The sequence below is a fragment of the Protopterus annectens genome, chromosome 1.part2 (assembly GCF_019279795.1).
Source record: "Protopterus annectens isolate FY-2018-M chromosome 1.part2, PAN1.0, whole genome shotgun sequence".
Lineage (NCBI taxonomy): Eukaryota > Metazoa > Chordata > Ceratodontiformes > Protopteridae > Protopterus > Protopterus annectens.
Genome location: NC_056727.1, coordinates 122,821,698 through 122,842,653, shown reverse-complemented (window position 1 = coordinate 122,842,653; position 20,956 = coordinate 122,821,698).

Sequence of the window (20,956 nt, the reverse complement as noted above, 5' to 3'; positions counted from 1 at the left end):
AACCCAGCAATATATTCACACCATACTTCCATCTGCCTTGCGACTATGCTCACAAAACTTTTTCCTATAAGCTTCAGGTGTTAAGACAGTCTAATGAACAGTTTTTAATGGTATTATAATTTAAGCAATCAGTATCAGACAATTTAGAAACAGCAGTTACAGCTGTACCATGGAGTAAGGTCAGGAACCATACCCAGAGCCCTTGGTCAACATTATACTGTTTACATACCCTTTCAAACATATGAATAAAACTATCAATATTGTGGAGGAAATTTGCTGACCTTTATTGCTTCTCTGGTTTGGTTATTCCCTTCCCCATTACCTCCATGAGCCTAGCAAAGACTCCGCATCTCCTTTTCATGTTGCCTCTGCCTCTCATTTTCTTCAGTTTCTAAACATATCAGTCTCTCTGCTGGTTCTAATTCCATTTGTTTCTCCTGCTGCAGTCTCTCTGCTGATTCTAGTTCCAAGTGTTTGGCCTCCAGTTCATGTCTCTTTAAATTCAGATGGATTTTTAAGTCCACTGAGGCAAAGTTGAACTGTCCATTTTCTGAGAGTTGTACATCCTCAAGGCCAGTCTGATTGCCCTCCTGGTTGCTGGTCTGTGATGCAGCTGTGGCTAAGGCTGCAATCATTTCCACTTTAGTCAGGGTGGCATGCACCAGTCCTTTGGTTTGACACATCTCAGCCAACTGGCTCCTTGTCAGCTTGCCATAATCCTCTGCTGACATCCTTGCCTGCTCTCCTTGACTGGCTAAGCTAACAAAAACTAAATAAAACTATTGTGATATGAAACTCTGAATGTCCACCATCTGGTTGCTTGAGAGTATAAATACCTTCTTTAGTGACCACTGTTTACAGGCTACAGGAGTTCAATATCCACACCACTGAATCTCAGTACATGATGTGATGATCCCACCACTGCCAACCAATATGTGATGTGCATATCTCACCACTGCCATCTAATATGTGATGTGTATGTAATGACCCTCCACTGGACCAGTAATCAAGGGGTGGGAGGTTGGCATAATGGTTAAGGCGTTTACCTTACAGACACAAGGTGCAGGGTTTGATTCTCACATGGGGTAATTGGCTATGCTTAAAATGGCCCACAAGGGCACTTAGCCTAGTACTAATCCATGAACCATCCATGAACCATGAACCTTAATCTTCACCACTGGCAACAGTGGGGGATGTACACTGGGAGTTTAACAGGTACATACACAGTATTTCCAGATGCAGCTCTCTGCATCAATTGCAAATTCCATTAAGAGCACATACAGACTACAGTCAGTTTAGAGCTGGTTTCTCACTCTTTCCTCAAGATCCTCAATAAGATTCCTTACTGGCACAGCTATAGAGTTGAGATCTCAGCTGAGTGACCAAGCCAAGATCTCCAGCAACCTATCTGTCCCACCAGTGCTTCATGTCTCTGCTCAAGTAACTGACACACAAACTCCTTTAGGTTTGATTTATACAAACACACACACACACACACACACACCTGGGAAAGGTTGGCACAGGTTTACTAGCTATGCCTCCTTCTTCACAAACTATAAGGTAGTTTTTACTGCCACCAGCCTCCCCTGCCAACTACCTTAAGGCCCTTACCAAAGGGTGTCCAATCTTCCAATATTACTGTATCATATTAATATTAACACAAGTGGTAGTTTGACCAAGAGGAAGGCTATTAGGAGTGGCCCACACAGTGTCACCAAATAAATATGCAGGTACTCTCAAAACTTAAATGTCTCTACACAGATCAGCCACAATGAAAGGTTCAAATATATTTAATAATAAATAGTAAAAGAACAAGACAATACTAAACAAATATTCATAGTGACATCAGAGTTCAAAACCATAGGAAATATTTAAAACAACATTGCAGGACAGTCTCAAATAAATAAAGAAAAATATCTAAACTAAGCTTTACTACATTTCTGACTGAATCTAAGAGAATTACTATACTCTAAAAACTTACTAATAGAGCAAGTCAGATGTGGTGAATGGATTTTCTAGTTGTCAGGTCCAAGACAGAATACAGAATGCTCTGTCTCACTAAGAGACCTCTGAAATTAATATCTCAAATGTTACCGCTGAGATAACTTCCAGAATTACATCATTGCTTGTCATCTGACTACTAGTTCCCAGGCAAAACAACCATTGATGAAGCTGGCAGCATTTAGCATCTACCTGTAAAAATATGCAGACAAGGGCTTCACTTCAGATCTCTGGAAGTCATAAAACAATTGCATTCCTTCATACTTTCAAGACTAGTAAAAGACAATACAGAAAGTTTCCTGGTACAGACATTGTGTCTCTTGCTGTATTGAAACCTGAAAGATGACTTTTGTTAAATATTATACTATTCTAAATCACAACAACATATGCATTATTGTGTGCAGAGTTACTTGTATTTCTCTGAGCTAAAACATTTTCAATTATCTTTAAGGCATACAAACCATACTTACTGGTAAAATTAATTTAGCCATCCAGCATGCAGCAAAGTGTACGCAAGTCATACGCTTGCTGCTTTGTCCCTAGCTCCCACTGGGTATAAGGTAAGGTATGGTGGTTAGCTCTGCTCAGCCATTTTAGATGTGCAACAACTATTTTATAAAAAAGTTACATATTTTACAAAAAAGAAGCAATTTGTACATTAATACATCAGTAAGAACTTACTTATCCCGATTATTAACCATTACTAACCATTGAAAAAGGTTTCAGAAATCATTCACTGTGCCTGCATACTTTGAAAAAGTTAAAATTTCTACAAACTGACACTGCCAATCTGTGTATCTATATGCACTCACAAATATGCAAATTAGTGCAGTAATATGTCTACCTACATTGGTTTTAACTATTTATAAATGCATAGTTACAACACTTTGTCTACATTAACTTTTTAAATTACAGGAAACAATAAAATATACTTACTGTAGAACTCTGTCTCTCCCTCCTGCACCTGAAGTACCTACTGTGCCAGCTGGCCTCCTCTTTCCTTCTGCAGGTAATTAGACCACTGCCAAAACTGCTACTTAGAGTGGGCGATCCCTGTCAGGGATGACGTGCTTCCCTAACTCTTGTCAAATGTCAGTTTTGTTCCACTTACTAATAGCTACTGCTTCGGCAATGTCTCCTACAGGTGATAGAGAAGGATTGCAGTCTCTTTCTCAGACCAGCTTGGGGCTTGAACCTGAGCTTTCACAGATGCCATTTTGCAAATTGACAGTTAAAAAGTGAGGGATGTAAGTGCAGGTTAGGAGAAAAGAGGATGTGAACCACATCCTCTATGGTGTGACATCATTGTGCCCAACTCAGGAAGTCTTTTGGGGTAATACCTATGAAACTTATCTGTCTGTAAAAGTTTATTTACTAACGAGACTGAGCAAGTCACACTGATTTCTTAAACTTTTGTACTTATTGGTATTAGTACTTTACTTATGTGGACGAAAAACCGTAAGCAGTGTGACATCTGCAGAACTGTTGTAGTTGTGTGTTTTTTTTACAGCATATGAATAAATTCAAAACTATCTCAATATTCATGTTTGTTTTGTTATTGTTAATACAAACTGTGTTGCTGTGATACAGTCAATTATGGTTGGTAAATTAATTCATTGACACATTTTTTAAACATTGTTCTGGTCCAGTTTTAGGAAAATCATTGATATATTTTGTAAGGTCTTCATTGAGTCATAGGAACACATTTTAGTTAGGTTTGAGTTCATTAAAACAGACTAAGTAAATATGGAAAAGTTATAGAAAACTGTATTATGCTTAAGATCTTTTATTTGCTCACATGTGATCCAGCACTCAGCAACCTTCAGTGCAGAGCTGTGGTCACTTTAAAAAAAAATTGTATCTCAAACACACTCGTGCAATGTGGTAATCCACAGAGCTCAGTTCAACAGAGCTTCATTTGCATAGGAAATTCATAAATCAGCCTGAATTCATGCCTATAAGCTGAAGCCCACCATTGTAACTCGCACTGACCCATGTTTGTTACTGATAGTTGGGGGGTGAGCAAAGTAAAAACATCGAAAAAGATTAGTAAACCTACTGGATTAATGACATTCACTAACAACAGCTTATCTGAACTATATTTTGCCTGTCAGATTATTATGTTATTGTTATTACTTTGAAAAGTCACTGTTTGACTATATGGTTCATGGGAAAGTACTAGGTCAGTTTCCCTTGTGGACCATTTTAAGCTGGTCTAATTTTCCTTGGTAAAAAGCCCTCTACTTCGTCTGTGAAATAAGCATATTAACAATTAAGCCAATATCAATCCAGCCTGTGTCAAATATGACTTTTTTTAAACAGTTAATAATCAGTGGAGTGAGAAAGTATAAGGTACTGTTTCTGTCAGATTAGTACACTGTGCATTGTATGTCCTTTATAAACAGTTACAGGGAGGCAGGGCAGCACCAGTAAATGCATTGTCATGCTGATGTTAAAATACATAATAATTACCTGGTTAAAGTAATCACTGCAGATAACACACAGTACCCTTCACCAATACCTATTACTAAGCTGTCACTGTATGTGGATATAAAGAGCGAATCATGTTCAGCTGTGGCCATATATTAATGATTTCAGGTTACAGTGTGCTACAGCATTACAGATCAAGACACCAGAGATGCAACTTCACATCTGAGGAGGACCCCATCGTAATGGGCACTCTCAGGACATATGGGAAATGTATGTTAGGGAAAGGAGGACAAAGACAGGCAGAGAGAGCTAAGGCATGGAATGAAGGGGGTCAACATTAATGCTGTTGCAGGAGGAATTACACAATGGCACAGTGCAGGAAAGCAGCAGATGATTTAGTGGGACATGCAAGGCCCAAACCTGACATGATAAGCCATCAGTATACACACACACACTGGGCTGATAGTATCCCGCATTCATGGATAAGACTGCTTAAAAATGTGTAAGATACACCCTACACTGATTGACTACATTACAGTAACCATGAAACAATGGCAGACCACTTTGCAATTAAGCCATGATAAAGGACAGATTATTATCCCAGGGATAAAATTCCAAAGGGGGATATTCCAGGGTGACTCTCTGTCACTGTTGCTATTCTGCCTTGCCATTAATCCATTAAGCTGTTTACTTAACAGCTCAGGCCATAGCTACAATTTGACTTCTAGAAAACAACAAAGTCTAATGACTTCTCATCTTCTCTTTGTCAATGATTTAAAACTGTATAGCTCATCAGATGAGGAACTGAAAGCACAACTGCAGGTTGTCAAACTTTTTTCAGATGATATTTGGTGGTGCTGTGGTAGCGTTGTCGCCTCACAGTAAGACGTCCTGTTCAATTTTCAGCTAAAGCGTCTTCTGTGTGGAGACATTCGTGAATGGGCGTACCTTCGTTGAAGGTTGTGCGTCAGAGCTGGCAACTCGGCACATAAAAATCTACTGCCAATCATTAGCGGACCAGAGTTCTGCTGTGGCGACCCCTAACTGGGAAAAGCCGAAAGACACAACAACAAAAAATTGGAATATCATTTGGTCTTGATAAATGTGTGAAAGCAACCTTTAAAAAAGGAAAACTGCAGCACCAGGAAAGCATCAGTTTGGGACAACAATGTGATATAAAAGAACTTGAGCAACAGGGAGTGTATAAATACATGGGAATTGATAAAGGATCAGCAATAAAACATGAACAAATGCGAATAAAACTCAGTAAGGAATACTTTAGAAGATTTAAATTAATCCTGAAAACAGTATTGACATCTAGGACCAAGAGCCAAGCCATAAATCAATTTGCTCTTCCTGTCCTAACATAGTTTTGGAGAGATTGACTGGCCCCAAAAAGTGTTGGATAGATTGGATATTAAAACAAGAAGGATACTTCATGCTCACCAAATGATCTATAAAAATCAGTGTATATACCAAGATTATATATTCCCCATTCCGAAGGAGGAATGGGCCTCAGTGAAATTGATTGCATGTATAGATCTGCAATCGTGGGACTCTGCACATATCTACTGACCTCACAAGATCCAAATGTAGTGAAAGTTTTGAAACACAAGGAGAATAAATCTAAGATGACTTCTCTGCTTAATTTAGCAGAAGCATATTGACATGAAGCAGAAATGGAAACTAAATCAGAAGTAGATAAAAAACAGGCAGCAACTGAATATGCTAAAAAGCAAAAGAAAGAATAGAAGGTGAAGGACCAGATGAGAAGGCAAGAAATGTGGAAAAAACATAAATATACTTGCAAGTATAGAAAACTTCTGGAAGAGCCTCATGTTGATCAAGAATGAACGCAAGAATGGTTAAGGAGAGGTGAATTCACATCAAGAAATGAAAGGTTAATATTGGCAGCCCAAGACAGTGGGCTAAGTACATGCTGGTTTACAAAGTCCATTGAACATGTGGGAGAAACAGACATATGTAGGTTTTGTAAAACTGAATTGGAAACAGTCACACACCTTGTTGCTGGTTGTGGCGCACTAATGGCAGAAGGACTGTATACTGAAAGCATAATAATGTGGCAAGACTGTTACACTGGAGATTGTGCAAACATTATGGTACTGAAGTGGCTGAAAAACACTGGAAACATGAGTGACAAAGAATCACAGAAAATGATGAAGTTATATCACATGGGATCACTCAACACCAACAGTTCAAAAGATAGATGCTAGAAAACTGGATATAGTGGTCCAAGAAAAGAAGACAAAAGCAGCATTGATCATTGAAATCGCCACACCTAGTGACTACAGTGTCTTGCATACAGAGAGAGTCACAAAGTCATAAAATACCTTGATCTGCAGACAGAAATGAGAGCCATGTGGAAGAAAAATACCCAGACAGTTCCAATAGTAGTAGGAGCAACTGGTCTTGTAAAAAAGAATTTAAATGAGGGTTCCAGTAGGGCTGGAACTTCCATTGGGTGGCCTCCCAAACTTCCTGAATCAGAGACAAGGCCGAAATATGCATATCCACAGCTAGTGGGGTTTGGCTTTAATGGCCTGAAGTTGTCAGTTGAAACAACTTAAAAATAAATAAGTCATGGGCACTCAGAATTGCCATATAGCTGAAACACCTGATGTTCATAAGGGTCATTTGCATATATCCCATGTGCCTCTGATTCGGGAAGTTTGGGAGGTCGCTCAGTGGAGGTTCTAGCTTTGCTGGAGTTTTCATATAGTTTTTCTGTGTGACCTTCTCACTCTTTGTTTTAGTTTGTTAGTTGGGATAAAAAAGAATTTACAATCATATTTAGATATGTTACCAAGTCATGTAACACAGTACGCATTGCAGGAGTCGTCATTACTGGGCACATTGCGGGTGCTGTGAATAGCACTTTTGGCTGACATCAAAGAGTGAAACAATACTAATTTCATGAACTTTAATCGCACTTTGACTTAGGAATGGGGTCCATTCCTGTTATGGTATTAGAAACCCAAAAGACTTGGAGAAATTAAAAACATCTGAAAGATGCCCCCCCCCCCCCCCGCATTGTAGAAGGAAGTAGCAGTTCACAAAAAACACAAAAATTGATTGGCCAAAGAAGAGCCATAAAGATGATAGAGTGAACTACTGAGGATAAGAAAGAAATTATGTATTGTTACTATTATGTAAAAAGCCCAGAATTTCCAGACACAATATCAAGAGAAATCTTGATGTGTGGATGGGAAATAGAAAATTCACCCCGGGGATCACTCCAGTGGCTCTACTCAACAGAGGCACTGGGAACTAAGGTCGGATGGCATGATGCCAGGGTAATCCTATGGCCCAGGCTTGTAAAGGCTCTAGGGCCATTAGCCTAGTACACACCTATGAACCTATACCATCGTTTATGGCCTAGCCATAAAGTAATTTAATTCCAGTTATTTTTCTAAAGTTAACCTCCTGTATTTCAGTTCCCATTGTTAAAATATACATTTAAACAGTTACAATAGTGCACGTACATTTTTGTTCTCTTCCAGCAGAGCAAACTGTGGCTACATTTCAAACAGCACTCTGCAAATACCCTTTTCAACACATGCGTTTGTACAAGCAGTTTGATATACACATGACATACAGTTCTGATACATTTTTAACACAAGTATCTTGTATAAATCATTTCAACATTCACCAATGACATATAATTATTTACAAAATTCCAGCTAGCTGGGCTGGCAGTATCTCCTTTCATCACAGATGCCATGGTTGTTGCAGCTGCCACCAAAAAGAAGCTTGCTTAACAAAGCTCCACTGTCTGTTCCCCTAACAGAGAGTCCAGGGCTTTGGGCAGGTTTGGAAAGCAAGTGTATGTGTCAGCAACATTTGCCCTGTGATCTCTGAACTACATGGCACATTTCACCAGATTACAGAGGGACTTGATAAAGGAACTCTCTAATTCTGTCATAAGGTCCATGTCTGCAGAGGAACAGAACTTCTTTTCCTCATGAGTGGCCACCCTACAATCAATAACAAACGTGTCCATGAGGTTGATCTTGCATGCCGCTGAAGGCACATCAAGGGTGGCTGGTTCAGGCATATCTATAAGGAGACATACCTGGATGCAATTGTGTAATTTTGCAGAACCCTTTAAGGCATTAATCAGCATTGCTTCCTTTGATGGATCATCCTTATTTGTACCAACAGCAAAAGAGACTCTTTCCTGCAATGAACAGGATGGAAAGACCTTGTCTGCCATCAGGATTCACTTTTCTACTCCCCGGGGACCTTTCTCCTGGAACCAATGTGGTGGTAAGAAAATGTGGTTCAGAAAATCTCAAGACCCCTTCCAGGAATCACACTGTGAATTTTCTCCCAGAGCAGAGGGGGAAATAACTACAGTGGCAGATATCACCCACATGGCAGAGGGGGTCCACAGAACAAAGGATCTCAAGAATCTTTCTCAGACAGATCCTTACAGAGCTGCTGAAAGGTTGCCTGACTGTCCCTCTCTGGAGGCAGTCAGGGGGCACTTATCTTTGCACCAAAATGCCTGGCTGGCCATTACAAATGATTCTTGGGTGCAAAGGATCATATCCAGAGGATATTTCATTCCCTTTTTACAAATTCCCATAAAAACAAGGAAAATTCTTCCCGATGTTCCACCCAATCAGAGGGAGCTAGCAGCTCAAGAGATCACAAAGTTGCTAGACAAAAGAGTCATCCACGACATCCCCCCAGACCAAACAGGATTTGAAATTTACTCAAGGTTCTTTTTAGTGCCAAAAAAGACAGTGGAACTGAGACCTATCTTGGATCTTAGTTATCTGAACCAGTTTGTAAAGAATTCTAAATTCCAGATGTCCACAGTTCAGTCCATTCTGCCCCTTGTTCAGAAGGATAACTGGATGTGCTCATTCGATCTTCAAGATGAGTACTATCACATCAAAATGAACAGGTGCTCTCAGAAGTATCTACACTTCTGACTGGGAGCCAGTCATTAACAGTTCAGAGCCCTGCCCTTTGGTCTTGCCACAACCCCCAGGGTGCTCACCAAATGCATGGCAGTGGTAGCAGCTCACCTGAGACTGCATGGATTCAGAGTGTTTCCCTATTTAGATGATTGGGTCCTTACTGCACCAACCAGGCATCTACTAGTAAAAGCCATGGATTATTTGTTTCAGCTGTCACTCTTGCTGGGAATCATCATCAATATGCACAAATCTCAACTTCAACCAGTTCAAGTTGTGGATTTTATAAGGGCTCACTTGGACACAGTCAATTGTCTAGCTCTTCTGCCTCAAAACAGAGCTCTTACATTGAAGACACCCATCAAATTCTTTCCATTCCTTCTCCCCCTGCAAAACTGATCCCAAAAGCTCTAGGGTCGATGCCTGCTACAATAACTCTAATTCCCATTGCTCACTCCCACATGAGAATTCTTCAATGGACCCTGGTGGTGCAATGGTGCTTTAATCATTATCCCTTAAATTACCTGATAAAATTGTCTCAGATTTGCAGAAAGTCTCTTCTTTGGTAGACCTACTCTGAGGAGATAGATCAAAGTTGTCCATTTATCCCTCCTCCCCCAGCACCACATTGACCACAGACACCTCCCCGTTGGGGTGGGGGGCATTACTTGGGATGGACTGTACAAAGCATGTGGTCCCCACAACAGACCAATTTGCATATCAAGGTCCTAGGGATAAGAGCAGTGCTTCTAACTTTGCGGGCCTTCCAGAGCTTTCTCCCTCTAGGGTTTATTGCAGTACAAATGGACAACATGTCAGTAGTCTGGTATAGCAACATGCGGGGGAATCAAATCCTATCCCCTTTGTTGAGAAGCAATGAGAGTATGACTATGGGCGATCTCATCCAACCGCTTTCTTGTAGCAATGCACATACCAGGGAAATCCAACATTCTTGCGGACAAGCTCAGCAGGACCTTCCTCATGCCTCAAGAGTGGTCTCTCTCGACCAATCAGTGGCAAACATGTTTTTCCACAGATGGGATCAACCTTGCTGTGTCCTATTTGCATCCTCCCTCAGCAACAAATGCAGCAGGCTCTTCACTCTTATCCCACTGCAGGGACAGTCACTGAGAGATGCTGTGGTCCATATTTGGCCTTCTGGTGTCCTTTACGCTTATCCTCCCCTACCTCTTATCCCCAAGTTTCTTCAGAAAGCACTATCGTTAAAGAGTACAGTAATCTTCATTGCCCCCTTCTGGCTTTGACAAGTGTGGTTCCCTTTCCTTTGGTCTCATTTAATATGCCCTTCTTGAATGTTGGATCCCAGTCCAGACCTCCTATCTCACCCATCAGGGCAAGTTCACCTGAATATTACAGGTCTCAAGTTGACCGCATAGTTTCTCCACTTTTGATGATGGCTAAACATTTCAGGCTTTCCTCCTCAGTTCAAAAAATCCTAATTTATTCTCATAAACCTTCAACTAGGAAAATTTACAAAAGTAAATGGAAAATGTTTTATTTTGGGCTCATCAGAGAGAATTAGATCACTTTACCGCTCTGCTTCCAGCTGTTTCAGATTTCCTTGCCTCGATTTTTTAAGACAGAACATGTTTTTCCACTATTAAGATTCAGTTAGCAGCCATCTCGAGCTATCCCATTGGAGATAATGCTTCTCTTTTAGCATCATACAAAATATTTAAGGCCTTTTTTAAGGGTACCTTCTTACTTAGAGCTCCAATAAAGGACCCTTCTCCACCTTGGGACCTCACTATGGTTTTGCAAATCTTGGTACTTCCTCCCTTTGAACCTTTAGCTAAAGTATATCTTAAGTTTTTTTCTTGGAAAACTGTCTTTTCTGATAGCTATAACTTCTGCAAGATGAGTATCTGAACTCCAAGCACCGTCTTCCAAACCACTATAACATATTTCACAAGGACAGGGTTACTTTATGTACAAATCCTTATTTCTTACCAAAAGTTGCCTCTGAAACCAATATCAATCAACTCATCAATTTGCCAGTTTTCTTTCCCAAATTTGAAAACAAAGGAAAATACACCCTTCATCTTCTTGATGTACATAGACAACTTCATTTCTACCTTCACAGGACCAAGCAATTTAGAAAAAAATGATCAGTTATTTGTCTCTTTTACTAGTAAAAGATTGGAAAGACCAGTTTCTAAAACTATACTGGCTAAACTGATAACAGATTGTATTTTCTTTGTTTATTCCTTGAAAAGGATAGCCTTACCAAGACAACCAAAAGCCCATTCAACCAGGTCAATGTCTACACTGGAAGCCTTTTGGGCTAGAGCCTCTACTTATGATATTTGTGCAGCTGCCACTTGGTCTAATACTCATACTTTTATTGTGTATTACAAATTGGATATTATTTCCAGTAACAAAGCTGCCTTTGGGTCTGTGGTGTTCCAGAACATCCTTCCATGAGGACCATCCAAGGTTACTGCTGCTGGGGACTTTGTCCCATTCATTGAGAAATGAATGAAAATGACAACATCAGATAACAAAATGCATAGCCCTCAACTGTACAGATTTTTGCCTCATAGTCTTGGTCCGTTTTTCATAAAATTGTGTTTTTCTGTCAAATTATTGACAAATCATTAAATACTGAAGTTAGATAATAATGTCCAAAAATGATGATTAAATGCAGCAAGCTAAAAGAACTTCCTTTATTCCAACAAAAAGCACAAGTACTGAGTATTTTCACAGAACATATTTGCTTCTTCAGGTGATAACATCTGTACTTTTCATTTAGCTGTTTTTACACTTACTAATTCATACATTAATTGAATAATCATCTAGTTAAAATAATTAACTTTTAAAGTTGTATTTCTTTATAAGCTTCAAATATGCATAGTCATATAGACATAAACATAAAAACAAAAACAAAACACATTAAAATACCAATAAAATGTTTAGTATATTCACTTAATACAATTATGTAAGTGATTTAATTCAGGTTTAAGAGAAAATATTTCATTGAGACCTGGGGAGGGGGGGTACATGCATTAAAATGCAGTATCCACTTATTTTCCTTTCTTTCAGTATAGTTCTTGATATTCCCACCTCTCTTTGTTAGAGAAACATTTTCTAAAATTAAAAATTTAAATACATGCTGCTCATTTGTATTCAATATATGTTTATAGAGAGAGTTAGTAATAACCTGTCTCCTTATTTCAGACATGTGACTACTTATACACTGTTAAACTTTTGGTTTGTTTTTCCTATATAGAACGCTGTGCATAGCACACATCTTGCCATATAAATAATGTTGCTAGTGTTGCAGTTTCCATAAGCTTTAATAAAGAATTCTATATGTCTCAAGGAATCTATAAAACTCTTACTAGTATATATATATATATATATATATATATATATATATATATATATATATATATGTTTGCAGCATACACACTTCCCACATCTATATGTTCCGACATATTTCTTCTTAAGTAAACTACTGCTTTGTTGTTCTTTGTAACATAATTTGTTTTTTTATAGTGTTGCATTTCCTATATATAAAAGTGGTATTTGCACCTATGCTGTTCATTTCTGGTATCAGAGACATGGGCCAATGTTTGTATATAATGTGCCTTATATTTCTAGTATTTTGGTCATAATTCATGATGTATTTACATTCCTTATGTATATTTGATTTCTCTTTCATTTTTCTGACTGCACTTTTATGAGAAGATTGGTGCGTAAATATTATTATGCTTAGAAATTACTTCATCCTTTATTTCTAATGCTTGTTGTTTATTATACCCCCGCTGTTCAAATTCATCGGCTAGTTTGTCTAGTACAAGTGATGTCTATAGTATTAAGCCTACTGACTCTAGCCATTTGATTTCTCATGATGTTTCTAAAACTGTGGGGGGGGTGCATGCTATCTGCTGCTAAATATGTGTTCTTTTTTACTTGCTTCTTATAGAGGGAGGTTTCTAGTCTACCTCCATTGTTCTTTTCTATATGAATGTCAAGGAAATCTATGGCTTTATAGTCAACTTGTTCTTTAAATGTTAAAAATGTGGTGCTGCTCTGTATTTCTTCTATAAATTCATTTAATCGACACAATGGACCAACCCAAATGAGAAAAATGTCATCCACAAAACGCTTGTAGAATGACAGATTCTTATTGATGTATTTATTGGTTGCATCCATAATGTTGTCCTTTTCCCACATACCCATGGCTATATTTGCATACGTATTAGCTACCGATGTTCCTATGGCTACTCCTGACATTTGTTTATAGTATCTATTTCCAAACATGAACACATTATGTTCTAATATTAGTTGTACAAACTTAAAAGCATGCAAAAGATTTTTATAACTTTGCTGCCCTTAATTTTAAAAGGGGTACAATGGAAGTGCTCTCATATAAAATACAATAAAAATATTTTGCATGCTTTTAAGTTTGTATGTTTTTAATAGATTCTAACAGTATTTATTGTAGCAGGCTTGCAATTTTCAAATTTGACCACTAGAGTATTGTTTTACATTCATTTCTAAGCTGGCATTGAATTTATTTCTTATGGAGCTTTTAACTTTTCCTTCTTAACTTAATGTTATAATTTTGTTCAAAATGGTCCTCACTTGAATTAAATATGTAATAATTGTTAATCAATTGTTTTATACAGGTTTTTATAGGTTCTAAAGTGCCTACTATATTGGTTTCAATTTTAACTTTTATTCATTAATATTTATGAGTATTCATGAGTCATTTTATTGAATGTTTTTATTGGTCAATCTGTTCACTAGCAGGATATTTAATCTGTCAATTTACCTCAGAACCACATCTGATGAAGTATTTGAAACGAAAACGCTGTATTTTAATTGTCTGCATTTGTGTGTTTACTTTGTGCTTTCTGCACATATTAAATTGGTTTTAAAAGACATCCGGCTGGCTTCTGGTCTATTGGTACCTTGGATTTGGTAATTTTAGAAAATGTTTCTCTAACAAAGAGAGGTGGGGACATCAAGAACTATACTGAAAGAAAGGAAAATAAGTGGATACTGCATTTTAATGCATGTACCCCCCCCCCCCAGGTCTCAATGAAATATTTTCTCTTAAACCTGAATTAAATCGCTTACATAATTGTATATTAAACATTTTAATGTGTTTTGTTTCTGTTCTTATGTTTATGTCTATATGATTATGCATATTGAAGCTTATAAAGAAATATGACTTTAAAAGTTAATTATTTTAACTAGATGATTATTCAATTAATGTATTAATTGGCAAGTATAAAAACAGCTAGATGAAAAGTGCAGATGCTATCACCTGAAGAAGCAGATGGATTCTGTGAAAGTACTCAGTACTTGTGCTATTTGTTGGAATAAAGTAAGTTCTTTCAGCTTGCTGCATTTGGTCATCATTTTTGGATATTTTACTTCATTGGATTGACCAACCAACTTGGTACTTGTTTTTACTTCTTTCATATACAAGTTAGATAATAATGACATACATTTGAGTTTCAGAATTCATACCCTTCAGAAAATTCATACTAATGCAAAACCTGTTATTCTATCAACAAGTTTGTAAGAGCAATATTTAAAAATTGTCCCTATTTTTGGGCCTTTGTCCCATTTTTATTTATGGCTTTGTCCAGATTTCTTACTCTAAGAGGTTGAGAGGTAAAAGAAGTTATGTACTCAGCCATAATATTCCATCTGTGTTGTCCATTTTCATTCTTCCTCAACTTTCCCCTATCCTACTCCCTGTCCATGACTTTGGGAGAGACCTAATGGAAGTGTTGTTATTTATTTATTTCATTTGTTAACCAGGTAGTGTCCAGCTGGGCCAGAAGCCTGTTTTCAGCAGAGACCCGGGGAGAAAACCGCCAAAGTGGATTACAATAGTATTTACATATGACATATACAAGTTGCAATTAATTGTAGGACATACACAGGAAGTTATTACAGTAGTGTTAGAAAAAAGAAATCAGGAAGTAACAAAGTTAGACATATTAAAAATATTGAATTATAAGCAATTATCAAAGTATGGTCCGTTCTCCATACTTCATACTATTCTTCCGGATTCTTTTGAGAGAATGATTCAAAGAAGCCAGGAGATACTGAGAAAGGGAGGATATAAATATTTGCGGGTACAGATGTTTAGCCTGGGGTAGTACAGGAGCAGAGCCTATGTTTAGAGAAATGTTCTTTAAGGGTCTGATTAAATGATAGTGTGTTATTGATGGTGAGAATATGCTGTGGAAGAGAGTTCCATTGCTTGGCTATGGCATGAGAGAATAGGGAGATGCCATAAGCATTTTGGGCTTTACTAACTTTTAACAATATTTTTTCAGCAGATCTAAGGGATGTTAGGTTACTATAGAGTTGGACTAGTTCTGATAGAGCTGGGCAGCTGTCAGGCTTGTATATGAGTGTGTGGGTGGTTAGTAGTTGAGTCAGGGAGAGGAGATGTGGGAGCTCTAGCCAGTTTAGTTGATTTAATGCAGTACAGTGGTGAGATCTGTAAGACTGATTTGTAGCGAATTTTGCTATAGCAGGATTCGAGGCTATTTAGGTCAGATATGTGAAAGTTGGTAAATAGGGAAGATAATAGATGGGTTTGAGCAGTAGCAAGTCTGGCTTTGTCAGTAAGAAGTGGTTTTGCTCTGTAGAGTGAACCCAGTTTGGCATGCATCTTTTTAATGGTTAGAGCAAGGTGTTTTTCAAACCTAAGTCCACTATCAGTTGTAACACCAAGAAGTTTTGTATGTTCTTCTGGCTCTATTATGGTACCATTGGAAGAGGAAATATAGATAGGAGGTAGATTTTTAGATGGGTTTTGGTGGAAGACCATAAGCTTGTTTTTTGGGGGGTTAAGTATAAGTTGATGGAGTGTTAGATCGTTTTCTATACTGTGGAGGGCTGCTTGAGTTTTTTCTTGAAGTTCTTTGATAGTGGGGGCAGAGCAGATCAGGGAAGCATCGTCGGCATATTGTACAATTGAGGCTGGGTTAGCTGCAGTATGAAGGTCATTAGTAAAGATAGTGAACAGGAGTGGACCGAGGATTGAGCCTTGTGGGACCTAACTCTTACAGGGAGCTGAGAGGAGAGTTTATTTTCCCATAGAGTGGCTTGTTTTCTGTCAGTCAGGTAGCTATGAAACCATTTTAGGGTTTTACAGCTGGAGTGGTAGATGGCTAGTTTGTTTAGAAGCATTTGATGTGACACAGTGTCAAATGCTTTTGACATGTCTAGGAAGGTAGCAGATACTAGTTGTTTTTGGTTTTTAAGTTGGTATGTTTAAAGCTGATGAGTGCTGTATTGGTACTATGCTTAGGCCAGAAACCATGTTGTGTTTTGGATAATAGATTATTGGTCAGGAAATGGTCTAATATCTGTTTGTGAATACATTTTTCTAAGATTTTGGCGAGTAGGGACAGAATGGCTATGGGGTCTATAGTTAGATATATCAGTTGAGTAGCCCCCTTTATGTAAGGGTATTATGTGGGATATTTTCCAAAGGGATGGTACAGAGATAGAATGGTTGATTAAACAGTTATAAGGTAAGCAGTGGAAGGAGCTGCTAGTTGAAGAAAGTCACTAGGTAGCTGGTCAGCAGCTAGTGTGCAAGGTTTTAATTTTGTTGTTAGGAACCATAGTTCCTGTTTGAGCTTTCAACTATCACTTTCCTGTCAAAGCATTGTTATATTTTAGGATTATAATATATAATATAGTAGCAAACTTGATCTTTGGGTTTTGTAGTGGTCAGAGGCATTATGGGTAAGGGAGGAGCTTGAGATTCAGATCCTGGAATCTTTAGAAAGTAGCCAAGTTAGATCCAATGATCAAATTCAAACTCATTCATTGAAGAAGAATGAAAATGGACAAAACAGATGGAATGTTATGATGAGTACAGAACTTCTTTCTCCTTTTGTCAATGTCAAACTGTAATACTCACAGACCAAATGTTAATGCGTATAGCCAATACAAAAAACAACTGTATTACAAACCTAAATACTGGGGAAAATTAAAGAGATTTCCTAATAAATGTCAGCCAGCAAAACAATAACATTTTGGATAAAATTAAACATTATTACTTAATTTCCAACTAGGTTAAGAAGGGAGGTGATGATTAGGAAAGAGCACTACAGATGCAATGTTTGCTCTGAGAGTGTTGATGGAAAAGTACAGAGAAGGTCAGAAGGAGTTGCATTGTGTCTGTGGATTTAGAGAAAGCATATGACAGGGTGCCCAGAGAGGAGTTGTGGTATTGTATGAGGAAGTCGGGAGTGTCGGAGAAGTATGTAAGAGTGGTACAGGATATGTACGAGGGTAGTGTGACAACGGTGAGGTTTGCAGTAGCAGTGACAGATGCATTTAAGGTGGAGGTGGGATTACATCAAGGATCAGCTCTGAGCCCTTTCTTATTTGCAATGGTGATGGACAGGTTGACAGACGAGATCAGACAGGAGTCCCCGTAGACTATGATGTTTGCAGATGACATTGTGATCTGTAGTGAGAGTAGGGAACAGGTGGAGGAGACCCTGGAGAGGTGGAGTTATGATCTAGAGAGAAGAGGAATGAAGGTCAGCAGGATTACGACAGAATATATGTGTGTGAATGAGAGGGAGGATAGAGGAATGGTGAGTATGCAGGGAGTAGAGTTGGGGAAGGTGGATGAGTTTAAGTACTTGGGATCAACAGTTCAGAGTAATGGTGAGTGTGGAAGAGAGGTGAAGAAGAGAGTACAGGCAGGATGGAGTGGGTGGAGAAGAGTTTCAGGAGTGATTTGTGACAGACGAGTACCAGTAAGAGTGAAAGGGAAGGTCTACAAGAGGGTAGTGAGACCAGCTATGTTATATGAGTTGGAGACAGTGGCATTGACAAAAAGGCAGGAGTCAGAGCTTGACCTGGCAGAGTTGAAGATGTTAAGATTTGCACTGGGTATGATGAGGATGGACAGGAATAGGAATAAGTATATTAGAGGGTCAGCCCAGGTTGGAAGGTTTGGAGACAGAGCCAGAGGCGCAAGATTACACTGGTTTGGACGTGCTGAGGAGGGATGCAGAGTATATTGGGAAAAAGATGCTAAGGATGAAGCTTCCAGGTAACAGGAAAAGAGGGAGGCCTAAGATAAGGTTTATGGATGTGGTGAGAGAAGACATGCAGGTGGTTGGTGTGACAGAGCAAGATGCAGAGGACAGGAAGAAATGGAAACAGTTGATCTGCTGTGGCGACCCCTAACTGGAGCAGCCGAAAGAAGAAGAAGACTTAATTTCCAAATGTTATTGATAGAGAGAAATATCACTGAACATCATCTGCAAGCCAACCTGCAGGAAAACAGAGATTCTGACTCTTTTACATGTTTTGATATAACTTCCACACACATGCGCCCTTTCCAAGAAGTGCTAAACCCCACAGCAGCTATAGATAAAGAGGCTGAACCTACTATACCAGTGATACAGCCATGGACTGCAGTGGATTTTCAAACCATTGTAGCTTCTCTTCCACTTACTCAAACACACTCAGGAAAATATGCAAAATTCTTAGGACATGTACAGTTACAAAACCCTATCACTGAAGACCTGAGAGCTGTACTAAAAGCCTCCACACCTTCCAATATTTTTAGTAAAATATTGGAAAAAATCTAACCTAGTTGTCAATAGTCCAAAACATACAGATGGGTTTTTAGCTTCTAGAAATAACCTCTTAAAACCCATTGTCACAGTGTGCTCCTTGGCCCTAAATGTGTAAGAATTAAAACTATTGTACAAAGAGAAAATTAATCTATTGAATATCTGCACACATGATAGGTGCATTTGAAGCCTTTTGTGGGCATCCTGAGCCTACAGAAGGTGTGCAGCCAGCAAGTGGTCAGCAGCTTTTGTAGAGGGCTTGCTACTACCTATAAAAGAACAGATCAAAAAGGTCTGTTTAAATTGGCCAAGCTTAGGCATCCATGAAATTGTAAACCAGGCACAATATGTAGCAGACAATATACTTAGGGAAGAAAAGAAAAAGTTACTGGATGCAATTCTGACTTCCAAGGGCATGGATGGAGAAAAAAATCATGGAGAAACAGGCAGAGTCCAATTCTCTCAGCAACAACCAGGACAGTATCAGCAAAATTATTATTACCAATTCATATCAGGCACCACAAGGTGCACCTTGATTAAATACTTGTTTTAATTGTGGTCAAACAAGGCATTAGCAAAAAGAATGTCCAATAACTGGACAGCAAGCAACTTTGCCAAAGAAACACCACAGCAACCTGATAGAAACCCTGTATGAAACACTACTTGGAAGCCTCCAGTGTGGCAGCAAACTCATAAGACAGCCATGAGCAAGAACTACAGCTATGTCCCTTGGTACCGATTGATTAAGATGGTACCTTTGTCAGTGTTACAGCACAAACTACATCTGTCTCATGTCTTATAGATACTTGAGCTACTAGAGCTATGATTACTTTAGCAAATGCTGAACACCTTCCACTTTCTGAACACACAATTCAGGATGAGGCTGTGTCCAGAGTTCCTCTAGACTATCCAGAAACTAAACCTGTCCATTTTCAAATTGGTCTGTTAAGAGAACAGCATGTTTTTACTGTAGGAAATTTGGCCCCTTTAAACCTGTTAGATGTACTGCTTATTGTACACCTGATGGTGTATTTCTAGATATCATTAATGAATCTTTAGGACTGTATTCTAACAGTATTTGTTCAAATAATGATGCCCTTTCTGCTTTCAATAAAAGCAGAGCAGAAAGTAGAAAATGCTGAAATGGAGAAATAAAATGTTATACCTCCGCAGCTCTGGACTACCCATGCCAATGAGGTAGGACTCATACAGGATGCAGAACCAGTCCATATTACACTAAAATCTTGTGAGCACCTGCCTATGGTAATTCAGTATCCTTTGTCACTGAAAAAAGAAAAAGGAATTGAACCTGTTATTTCTGCCTTATTAAAAGCTAGCATTGTCCCAACTTGCAGACCTTGTAACACTTCTATTTTACCAGTTAAGAATCTGGGAAAAAATACATATAACTTTGTACAAGATTTTTGTGCAGTAAATGCTGCAGTAGTAGCCTGCAACAATATTAAGTTCAATCCCTTTAGATGCCACCACATTTTCAGTGACATATATCTCATTTCCCTTTTTTCCATCTCCATAAATCTATATAGTCAATACCTGTTTGCTTTTACTTATAAAGGTCAACAGTACACTTAGACAAGATTACCACAAGGGTATGCAAAATGTCCCACCCTAGTCTGTAGAGAAATGAAAAAAATAATTAGATAATATTACATTTTCTTGTTGGTCTACTTTGATACAATACATTGATGATTTGCCTTTACCTTCAAGAACTGTAAACAAGATGCTATATTTCTTTTGACTTAGTTAGCAAAATTTGGATTTAAGGTTAAAAACAAATTACAATTGTGAAAGCGGCAGGTTCAATACTTGGGACATCTTATTTCAGAGGGTGCTAGGAAATTCTGCCTTCATGAACTGCTGCAATCCAAACTGCACCACACCCTATTGCACTGAAACAGTTGTGAGCTTTTCTGGGTTTAACAGGTAACTGTCAACAATGGATTCCTAACT